The following is a 12,373-nucleotide window of genomic DNA, read 5'->3' as shown; positions in this document are numbered from 1 at the left end:
GAGGCTGTATTGCTTGTGTTCAATACGTAGGTAAATATACAATATAGAGTCAGTATTCAAGTACTTAAGTAATGGCACCCGCGACACAGGGTTTCCCTAGTGCGGGGCTATGTTGAGTGTGTGCGTTATTATTATTATTAAGTAAAGATACATCCGGTATTTCTCCGGTATTTGTGAACCGATTTTCATGATTCTTTTTTTGTTGGAAAGGGGATACTTCCATAGTGGTCCCATTTCATTTTGAAGGAAATCATTCACCTCTAAGGGTGGCTGTTCACGCATGAAGATTCATTTTTATAAATAGCGCCTAGCTTTAATTTAGGAGCAATTACTTTCAGCAATTATTTAGTTGATTTTGCTATTTCTCCAATTCAAGGCGTTTTTCTCTCGATATACTTTGAGTAGTGTCGTAGTGAGAACCTATTTTTATTATCTCCAGTATCAAGTCCTGTATAGTGGCGAACTAGGGGATATTTCAATGAAACTTAGCAAATAGACGTAAGTCCACGTACTTTTGAGGTCGGTTTTTTTAGTACTCTGTACTGAGATTGTTACTTTCATATACCTACTTTTCAACATGAAGGAACTATTTGTTGATACGTAGATAAAGATACATTTAGTTAATTTTTAGTCATATGTGCTTTTGGACTTATTATAAGCTGTTAATTGAATCCATATTAGGTTACACGTAACTAACTATAGTATATTTTTTATGGAGGAACTAAAACGGGCCAATATATACCCAAGGTGGGTTTATATTGGGTTTATATCGTTTACGCTCTACAATAAAATCACGAACCAAAATTCTGACGTTTTCACGCTTTTTTTTACAAAACACCAAAATGCCACGATTAGAGGTCTTCGGCAATCATGAGCGTCTATTTTTTTTATTGAATTTTTGCAGCGCGGCGACTTCTGTGGTACTGTAGGTTTATTTACTTTGATAAATTATTATGTAGTAAAATTATATAATTATCTTTTTTTTATGATTATTTTTAAGTGTTGTTTTCGTTGTAATTACATTGTTTCACTTATTAAACTTTCACCTTTTGGCACAAACTAGAGCATGTAGTGGCTGTTTGAGTTAGCCTAGGTCACTCGAAGTAAATTAAAGAAGTAAGTACTTTTTACTCAGTAGGGATTAAATGATGTTCTTTAATTCAGCTACGTAAGGCTATAATGACGTACTTTTAGAGCATAAGCTGTGGAAAGGTGATTATAGGTAACTTTAAATAAAAAAGAAGTTTTATAATTTTAAAATGTTGTATTGTCTGTTGCCATTTTAAAAATAATATTTGAGAGCGCTTTTTACAAAATACTCGAGAAATTATTCCATTCGATTCCGCATCTTTAATCGACTCAACACCTTTTCTTCTCGTACACGACTACAATCGCATAGATTCTTCTGCTTCCTTGGCATATTCGTTTACCGTAAATTAAATTCTACTTTGCATTATTTTGTCATGAAAAAGATAGAATGTAAAAAGACCGTCAAATCATTGATTGAGAATGAGACTTATGGATGATAGAGAAAGCTTGCTAGAAGGTATTTCATAATTATATTTATTAACTATTAATTTATAATTTATGTAACTACTGATAACCAATTGTTGTTAAATAAATATAACAAATCTGTTTTAAGATTTAATATAAAGAAAGTATGCACAAACAAGTTGTCTATAACATCAGTACAGAGTACTAAGAAAACCGACCCCAAAAGTCATTCATCCCCTAGTTTGCCACCCTTAGAGATGGATTTTTTCTTAAAACTTAAATGGGACCACTTCTGAGGTAGGTACTCTTTCAAAAATAAAAGAATCGTCAAAATCGGTTCACAAATATCGCGTCACTTACATATAAAAAAAACGTACTGTCGAATTGAGAACCTCCTTTTTTGAAGTCGGTTAAAAATAAAGCACGCATTTATATAGTTTAGGCATTGCAACTACACTACGAGTACACTTCTTATAATGACAATAATAATATTTATTTCATTCATATACATAAAACACTTACATCTATGATTGTACGTGCTGCTTAAAAAAAAGTTTATAAAAAAAATTTTAGTTAATCGGTTACGAAATTCATTATTATATATAAAAATAAAATTTAGCGTCACATTTATATCACACTGTTAATAAATACAACAGTGTATTTACTCGAAAAGGTGTATTTTTTCTATATCGATGAAAAACGAATTACTCAGTTTCCGCGAAATATCATTAAGTTATGTGTACAAGTTAAAGTTTATTACAGACATCTAAACAATTTCGTGCTTGCTAAATATATTTAAAAATAAAATGAAAAAAATCATTTCAAAGTTTTGAGTAAGGCCTGCTTTGGCCATCCGCATAAATTTTGTCTCATTTTGAGTTAAGTACAAATCTTTTATTGTTTCTTACAATATTCTAGCAAAGGTTTAATTGATGTGCAGATAAGATAATCAAATTTTATGTTAAGCAATGATGTAACCTTAAATATCACATATTTTGATTGTGTTATATATAAAGTTGCGGAATACTTCGAATATAGTTTTGCCTGGCAATAAACTACGCACAAGAAACACGTCTCTTATTTAGCAATGGCGAACAAGTTAAAATAATTGGAATAGTGTGTGATCAAATAGTGTTATTATGGCTGTGGGGTAAATTCGTGAATATGACATTAAAACAATTGGTGCGCGTATTATGAACGACTCGAGATGTATTTTGCCGCAAACAAAATTGAAGATACCATTAAGCTAGGCACGTTGATATCGGTGATGGCCGAAGAATCTTACGGCCTTTTATCAAGTCCAAAAAAACCTTCGGAACTTAAGTATTCAGAGGCCGTATTGTTAATGAAAAATCATTTACAACCGAAACCAAATATTTTGGCAGAGCATTACACATTTCGCCAACGGCGGCAAGCGGACGGAGAATCTGTGGCGGACTACGTGGCGGAGCTAAAGAAAATGTCAAAATCATGTGAGTTCTGCGCGTCTCTCGAAGAAAACTTACGTGACCAATTGGTATGTGGCATCAAAAGTGAGGTGCCGTGTAGGCAGCGGTTGTTCGCGGAGGATGATAATATCACTTATAGCAAGGCAGTGAAGCTATATAATACTCGAAGCGGCGGAAAAAGACGCGGTCGAGCAGAGAGTAAATACTACCTTCGACATTCATACAGTAGCCGGTGTAAATATAAAAATTACGAATAAAGCCATTGTAAAAGAATGGGCCACCTCAGAAGAATGTGTCCAACTAAAAGTGTTGCAGAGTACCGGCTAAGACGATTGGAAAATGCATCTGTGACGCGGTCAGCTGAGCAATCAATGAGCAATGAAGAACCTATATACCAGATGTCTTTAGCTAAGTATAAACCGAGTGTATGACGTTAATAGTTGAAAATATAGCTTTAATTATGGAAATAGACACAGGGTCTGCCTTAATAGCAGTGCGTTATGAGAAATATTTAAAAAACCCTTACCTGTAAAAACTGTTTTTTGTCGCTTATACTGAGTCGGCAGTAATGGCTCGGTATGCTTTTCTTTAGTTAAGCTGTGGGTGGATACGTCGTGTAGGAGGGTGGCAACAGGTGTGTAGGTGGGTGAGCATTGAAAGTACGCCGTACTGTATAATAGATCTAATAAGTCTCATTTTATTGAGCCTATGCCAACAATCTCAAAATCAATATTTACGAATAAGAAATCCTATATCTCACTCGATTTATTTTGGCACATTGCCTATAAAATAAGCATCAAATGAAAACGGTATCAGATTTCTGCCGAGTCGACCGTCTGGGACGTGATAACGTATTTTGTACATATCTATATTGGCTTTCAATGACGGTGAGCCTGCTAGAGAAACATGTTACTTTCACGCGTTTGAACTGATATTATGTAATGAACGTATAGGTATAACTCGTAAATATAAGATGATCTTATTCTTCTTATCCACGGAACAATAAAAACAGTAGAAGTGGTTAGTTAGCGTCAGACGCGTGCCAACTATAGGGCTTTTTTTATGTAAAGAAGGAGGCAAACGAGCAGACGAGCCGCTTGATAAGAGGTGGTCATCGTCGCCCATGGACATTTGCAACATCAGATGAGCTGCCTATGCGTTGCCAGCCTTTGAGAGTACTGTATCGATCAATCAATCAAACGAACTTGTGGTTAATAGAGACTTAGAAGCTGTTCAGGTGTGGAATGCTGCCTAATCTTAAAAAGGATGACTAGATTTTGGCAACTGACCAAAGTTGAGATTGAATGCTAAATCCAAACCAAACAGCTCGAGATGGTCACCTAACAGCATGGATACATTTCGGAAAGTTGACGTTACGTGGAGGGCACTCCATTTTGTTGAGAAAAGAGACGCCTGTGATTTAGCCGCATTAAGCCTGTACCCTGTTCGCACCTCAGGTTCAGATATGACGGTGTGGTATATTGAAATGTAATTCTAAATAATTAATAACGTAAAAAAAATTAAAGTAAACTTGACTGCTCAGGCAATTCGTTGATATATACAAAAAAGCAACGGGTCCAGCAAGCTTCCCTGCGGAACTCCTAGATCTAAATGTGGATTTCAATTCTTTTACAGTTTAGGGCGTGTATCTAAAATATTTAAAAGTAGTCCTTGTTTTCTATCTAAAATATTAGAAATACGTATAAATAATAGACTTGTATTGTATTTGGAGAAACAATCCTTATTATCTAAAACACAGTTCGGTTTTAGATCAAATTATCGACATCTGACGCTGTGCTTCACCTTACGGATTTTTTAGCAAGGGAACTTGACAAGGGTAACAAAACAGTGGGGATATTTCTGGACCTAGCGAAAGCTTTTCATACAGTTTATATACCCATCCTATTGCAGAAGCTTGAATCCCTAGGTATAAGAGGTATACAGCTAAATTATTTGCAGATTATCTGGAGAACCGCTCCCAATGTCTCAAAATAGGTGACGTTTTCAGTTCTGATCTCAAGACTACTGCATTTGGGATTCCCCAAGGAAGTATTTTAGGCCCTACTCTGTTTCTGGTCTACATTAATGACCTTTGTAATCTAAAATTAGATGATGGGAAGATCATATCCTATGCCAATGATACTGCTCTTCTCTGCTAACTCTGATAAGGAAGTCTATGAGTATGCTCAGCGAGGATTCAATGTCGTAAATAACTGGCTCTAGCAGCATTTATTAACACTAAACACGGATAAAACTAGTTTCATGCAGTTCTATATGCGAAAACCAAAGTCTGTTATAACTAACACACAACTTAATCTCACCATTGTAAGGAGACTACTAACAACCTGTGCAAGTGTCCAGACATTGCTATTACTAACAAGGTAAAGTATTTAGGTGTAATAATAGATGATAACCTCACTTTTAAGCACCATATCGAAGCACTAAGTGGTCGAATCCGTAAGCTAATGTGTGTGTTTGAAAAACTGCGCGCTTTTACTGATTTTAAAATAATCAGGCAAGTTTATTATGCCATATGTCAATCAATTATTACATATTGCATTACATCTTGGGGTGGTATTGCTAAAACTTCATTACTAACCATTGAGAGAGCCCAGCGAGCGGTTGTAAAGGTTTCTACCTTCCGCCCTTTCCTTTGCCCCGCTAACCTTCTGTATAAGTCGCGTAAGGTACTAACTGTAAGGCAATTACTTGTTAAGTCCACAGTTCTCAAACAGCACATTGCACTCCCATATAGTACCGAAAACACTAACAAAAAACGGAAAGATATTGTCTGCCCCAAAATTGTATCATCAAAACATGTGTTTATTTCCAGATATTTTGTGTTTCTTGGTCCAATTTTGTACAATAAATTAAACGCCAAACTGGCCATATAATACATTTGTTATATAAAGGTTAAGAAAATTATCCAAGAATTCCTTCAAAATATGTCCTACGATGATACAGAGAATTTATTAATTATCCCAAAATAAATGTGTATTTCATTGTTTAATTATTATTATTGTTTTGTTTATATTTCAATATTTTTTTGTTTATAATTTAATCATCATATATTCACCTGTATAATTAGTATTTTTACCTGAAACACAGGATTCTCCTAGTTCAGGTATATGTGTTATATTTTACATTTATTCGCATAATTAGTCTTTAGTTATTCATTTGTACAATACGTTATTCAATAAACAATTTTATTATTATTATTATTCTATCGATTAAGTAAGAACATAGCAGACCATTAATCGCGTCTTTTAAAAGAATGTGTTTCTAATTTCTTAAGTAAAAATAAATGTATAACACTGTCAAAAACTTTTTACATATCGTGGAAAGGTGTAGCCGAGACACTTTTGTTAAAAACACGGCGAAAATAACAACAACTCTTTCCGTACAATTCTATTTTAATGGTGTACTTGAAAAAACCTTTGAAAAGTTTTTATTGTCATAAAAGTTATAATTACGTCATACCAAAGAAAAAGTTAAAAAGTTTAAGACGGCTTAAAAAGTTTTCTTTATTACGTATTCCTGTTGAATACTTAATACACCAAACTTTTAAATTTATTCCTATAATTATAAGAATATATAAAGGGTTTTTCAACAATAACTTTGTTTTGTAAATCAAAATAAAACAATAAATTTAGATGACAATGATAAAAATTTTTATTGTATTAAAAAAGTAAGGTTTGGCAAATATGATTGAAAAATGATGTCTGATAAATGTCCAGCACGGCCACAGTTACATATGTCGGTCTTTTCATCAAAGTTTTTAATCACTTTTTGACAAAATGGTGGGTCCATTTCGTTAATCACTTCACGAATTTTGAGTTTTAAGTTTGCAATCGATTCGATAGGCTCCGTATAGACTCTGTCTTTAACATAACTATAAGCTATACCCAAGTCTCGCTCAGGGCCATGCGCAAGCAATACAATAACGCCTTCAGGACGCTGATGCGGCTGCAGCGGTTTTGCAGTGCGTCTGCCATGTTTGCTGAAGCCCGTGTGTATAGCTTCATGGCAGTCGTGCGCAAAAGATCAGCATCTCTGTTGAACAGAATACGTGGCAGCGGTAACAGCCTCCTGAAGACAATTGCGGTTAGGTGTGAGTGTCCCACAATGCGGCATCTCATTAATAATACAAAATCTGTTCTAGAATTTAAGTACTAACGTAATTATAAGTTTCATTGTTGCTAACACTTATGGATCCTAGTTATCTGAATAAATGAATTTGAATTGAATAACCCCATAAAAATAGTCCAGCGGTGTTACATCACGTAATCGAGCTGGCCACTTAACGGCTGAATTTCGTGAAATTATGCCATCGGGAAATTTGGTTTGCAATAAATTAATTGTTTCGGTGGCTGTGTGACTTGTGACACCGTCTTGTTGAAACCACATGTTAGTGCTATCCATATCATCAATAATAGGCCAAAATTGAGTAGTTAACATCTCTCGATAGCGTAATCCATTGGCTGTAACCGCATTTCCAGCCGAATTTTTGAAAAAAAAAACAGCCCAACCAGCACTGATCGATTGACACGCCGAGAGATTGCGAAGTGCCTGTATCATGTACTAAATTGTGCAGACACGGGTTTCTTACAATTGATTCAATAGTATATTTTATTAATATCATGCGTATACCATACACGCATACATACACATACGCATAACATATAATTTATAACATAATATATATACACACATTCATATATGTATATATGAATTATATGTACCTATATGATGTTCATTATAAAAAAATGCTTTTTTAACTTATTTTTAATGTTTATTTTATTAATTTGTTTTGAGTGTTATAGGCAGATCGTTTATAAGGTTTGGTATTTTCATGTTTTAAATATTTTTCATACAAATTACTGTTCTTCTTAACATAAATGTACACTGACGTTAGTATTACAATGTTGATTTCTTTACATTTAGGAAATGAAACAATTTTTTCGGATCTAAATCGAGCATATTTGTTTTTCAAACAAACCAACGTTTCGAGCCCTTTACAGATCCCATAATCACAGGTGACACGGTTTAAACTTCTCCCTCAAAGACACTCTGGGGCCCAGATTGTAAATTTCCCTTACAGCAGGATTTTAAGGACAAAGATACTCGTAATATCATGTTAATAGGGATTGAACATCAGCAAAGTTTAATAATTAATTTCATAACGTCGCTCTTTTTGAGATTCAATACAAGAAGATTTTATTTTAAGCTCAATTTCATTTCATGTTGTCGTAAGAGGAAATTGATACAATAAAAACGGTTTAAAGTAACAGTTTTCTCTGAACACCTACGCGCTTCATCTAAAGGTAAGATAAGATCGATAGATGGAATACAAATTTCATTATTCGGAAGATATATTACGTAGGTAAGTAATGTAGTTTTTTATCTATAAACGGCTCACAGATGTCTTTCAAACATCGTGAAAATAGATTTCGACATTGTATGAAGTAAGATGAAGTCATAGTTTGATTTGTAGAATAATATCGTATATTTTGTGGCGAAATAAAACAAAGTACCTGAAAGAACTGTTTTTTGATGTAAATGAACACGGTGTTCGTAAAAGCCATGGTATGGTTTCAGAATTTATGTGCGAAATGTAATTTGAAATTTGTCACAAGCTTTTCGGTCAAGGACAACATTATGATCAAACCTACGCATTGGAGAAGATTCACAACCCTCGGAAACCTTGTGACGTCCCCAACACGCATTGTGCCAGCGTAGCGGACTCTGACCTAAACCCTCGCCTGAGAGGAGACTCGTGTCCAGCAGTGGGACGTATAAACAGAGAAATAGAGCTTCTTGTAAAAGAGTTCGTCCAGGGAAATACTGCCACCTTACCTAGATCTGCCGCAAAGCATTAATGCGTTTCGGTTTCGAAGTCTAAGGGTGTTGGTGAAATTACAGGGACATGGGAGTTGTCAACTTACATCTCAGGGTGACGGGCACAGTGGCAGTGCCCTAAGATCTTTGCGATTAAAAGCTTTAAGTGGCACTGCAACTGTTATGGATAAGCGTGTCACTTACCACCAATACAACTTATTCATCTCATCACTTTGTATTATAAACTAGTAGAGTTTTCTAATCATCATGATGATCATCATCAGCTCATTACATATTCCACAGCTGGGCACGGGTCTCCTCTACGGAGGAGGCGTGGGCACTTGGCATTTATCCGAGAATTGTGAATACTTATTCGACTTACAGGTTTCATAATATAAAATTTCATAAAGACCGAAGGGTGTCATGTGCCGACGTTTCCGAGCCAGCTACCGGACACCCACGTTGCGTCACACGTCGCAGACAATACGTGTAAATAATAATTAGCCATTAGTGTTTTATTATAGAAAGTGTCCCAAAATTCGCTTACGAAGCAATTTTAATAGAAAACACAGGTTTATAATTAAAAGTTGTAATTTTTTTATTGATCCATGAAGTACATTGTATAGGATTCTGTATGGTAAAGCATGTCTGGTAAATGGCCTCCACTACTTTGCTGGCACATTGGCACTCATTTCATGAAATTTTCGATGGCCATTTTGCATAACTGTGGTTGAATGTGCTGATACAGAGCTCAATGTAACTGCCTCCATGGCCGAACTGTTACCACTACTATGTAGAGGTCCCGGTTTCGATTCCCGGGCCGGGAAAAATATTTGTATGGCCTTCATTTATTTATCTCGTGAGTTTGGGTGTAGCTTGTGGTTGTCTATGTGTGTGTCCATGGTACCCGCGACACAGGGTTTCCCTAGTGCGGGGCTATGTTGAGTGTGTGCGTTATTATTATTATTAATTTCCATCTCCATGGGCTTGTTAAAATAAACCTTCGATTTAAAAAAAACATCAAATTATTATTGTGTATGTTAGTCTTGTGTATTTAAGGGTCTTTGTTACCTGAATATAAATAAAAAAATAATAATTTTCTTATTATGTTTTCCTTTAGCGTTATAGAGAGGAATCGCTACTAAATATTCACAAAAATGTACCTACGTAAAATAAAAATTTAAATCGATACAGTCACCTGGTATATGAAACACATTCAACACTGAAGTACTTTGTGTGTATTATTTTGTCGTACCGGTACGATATTTTTACAAGTCATTGTACTCCCATTGCGTCATTAACAAAATTATGACTAGAATTTGAATATTCATAGCATTTAGCGTAGCAAACAGCTACGGTGTACAATTCGTAGACATTTGCGAAGCCCTGCCCTATAATTTTGATTGTCGTATAGCGATGTTAATTACTTTTACAAGATGTAAAAATATGTATATTTTATTACCATTAACCACAACGTGAAATGTTTTCAATAATGTAGCGTAATAATTTTAATTAACAAATTGGGAATGGCGTCCGTTTTGACAACCTCGGTGACTCAATGTGGTCTCGGATTGTTTTCTAAATTTATTGTTGTCTGGGTGTTCTGATTAGCGTCTCAGGGTGAATTCCGTTATATAGACAGGATTCGATAATTTATCATTGGTAATTATAGATATCTATTGACTTTATAAATATATATCGACTTTGACTATAATAATAATTATCACGAATTATAATGATAATTATCACGATAATAATCTTGATAATTATCCTAGTATTTGTAAAATGAATATGTATGCTAGCAACGTCGTGACACGTGTTTGTATGCGAGACGTATCCTAAGTATCAAATGTCAATGTCAAAGTCAAAGCCAAAGGCAAAGTCAAAGATTATATTTATTCCATAGGTAAAATAAATTTACACTTGAAAATGTCACATTTAAGCTACTGCTCGTTCACTACGCTGACCTCCCTGAGAAGAACGAGCAAGAAACTCTAGGGATTGCTCTTTTCAAATAAACTTAAATGCTATGGCACTTTGAATCAAATTTGTGTGGATTCTGGAGCCATGTCGTCTTTCCATACATCTTTATCTAACACGTAGTCTTCAATTTTGTAATATGATTTTTCGATCAAAATATTTTTAATGTAGTTTTTAAACTTAGGAAATGATAAACTTAATATATGCTCCGAAATCTTATTGTAAAAACGTATACAGTTCTCCATAAAAGAGTTGTTTACGTTGGTTATACGAAATCGTGGTACCATGAGTTTGGACTTAGCTCTAAGGTTAATATTATGGATATCTTCTTTCTTATTGAAATTATGTATATTTTTACGGGCATATAAAATATTTAAGTAAATGTACTGTGATGCCACAGTCATGATACCAGTCTCCTTAAACTTTTCTCTGAGAGAAACCCGAGAGCCTAAACGGTACACAGAACGAATCGCTCGTTTTTGCAATACAAATATGATTTGAATATCTGCCGCTTTACCCCAAATGAGAATCCCGTAGGACATTATACAATGGAAGTAACTAAAGTAAACTAGTCTAGCAGTATTAACATCGGTAAGCTCACGTATTCTGCGGACTGCGTATGTAGCGGAGCTTAATCTGCTGGCCAGATACGATATCTCAATCTCAAACAAGTCACAAAAGCAAATCGTTATACCAAATATTTTTCTATATGTTTATTTAGATTTCTCTCTGTTTCTAATTTTTAGTCAAAAATGAAAGAGATAAGACTATGAATTAACGTAGATATATCGGATAATTATAATGATAATTGTCAAAGAAAATAAATTTATAATTTCGAAACTTGCCCATGTACTTATGTAATTCCATGAATTTCCTAGTTTGAAAGCCGGTAATTGGTGTAGGTCTTTGGTACATTATTATTATTTGTGAGGTCGCAATAGAGCATTATAAGGCACTGTGGATAGGAAATATCATTTGCATTAGTGCCAATCAGGAATCACTGAATTAGTGCATATTACCATAGTATAATAAGATAAATATGGTGACTCCATACAAACGTAGCAGCGCGACGTGTTAGAAAATTGGATAATATGCTATTATTATATATTTTTGTTTCGATTTCTTAGAGAAGACTTAAAATGCCTTTAATTCAGACAACAATGAATCCATATAATGTTAGTATTACAAAAACATATAACTATAGTAGTAGAAAAACTAGGGTGGCCTTAAATTGCAGTCAGACGACATGACGCTGTGATGCATAAAAAGAGCAATACAGCATAAAGAAAAGCAGTACCCTAATAAAGATATTTCAACTTCAATTTGGGTGTTCCCATGTTAGAGATCAGGTAATAATTTTGACGATGTTGATATTTTAAGAAAAAATATCTTCCCTGCAAACATAGATCATGTCTGTTCTCTATTTAGTAAATTAGTATACATTAATTGTGCTCTCAAGATATTAAACTGCCAGAACGTTATGTGAAATAACGCACAATATTCATGAAACAAAATTAACAAAATTGTCTAAATTAATAAAAACTCAGGGTAAATTCCATTGCCTTAATACTCATAGACAGGGTTTGAAGTGATAATTTATCACTGATAATTAT

This window comes from Hyposmocoma kahamanoa, unplaced genomic scaffold (genome assembly GCF_003589595.1).
Source record: "Hyposmocoma kahamanoa isolate Upper Pololo Valley unplaced genomic scaffold, ASM358959v1 62, whole genome shotgun sequence".
Classification (NCBI taxonomy): domain Eukaryota; kingdom Metazoa; phylum Arthropoda; class Insecta; order Lepidoptera; family Cosmopterigidae; genus Hyposmocoma; species Hyposmocoma kahamanoa.
Note: the sequence above shows the minus strand (reverse complement) of the source record.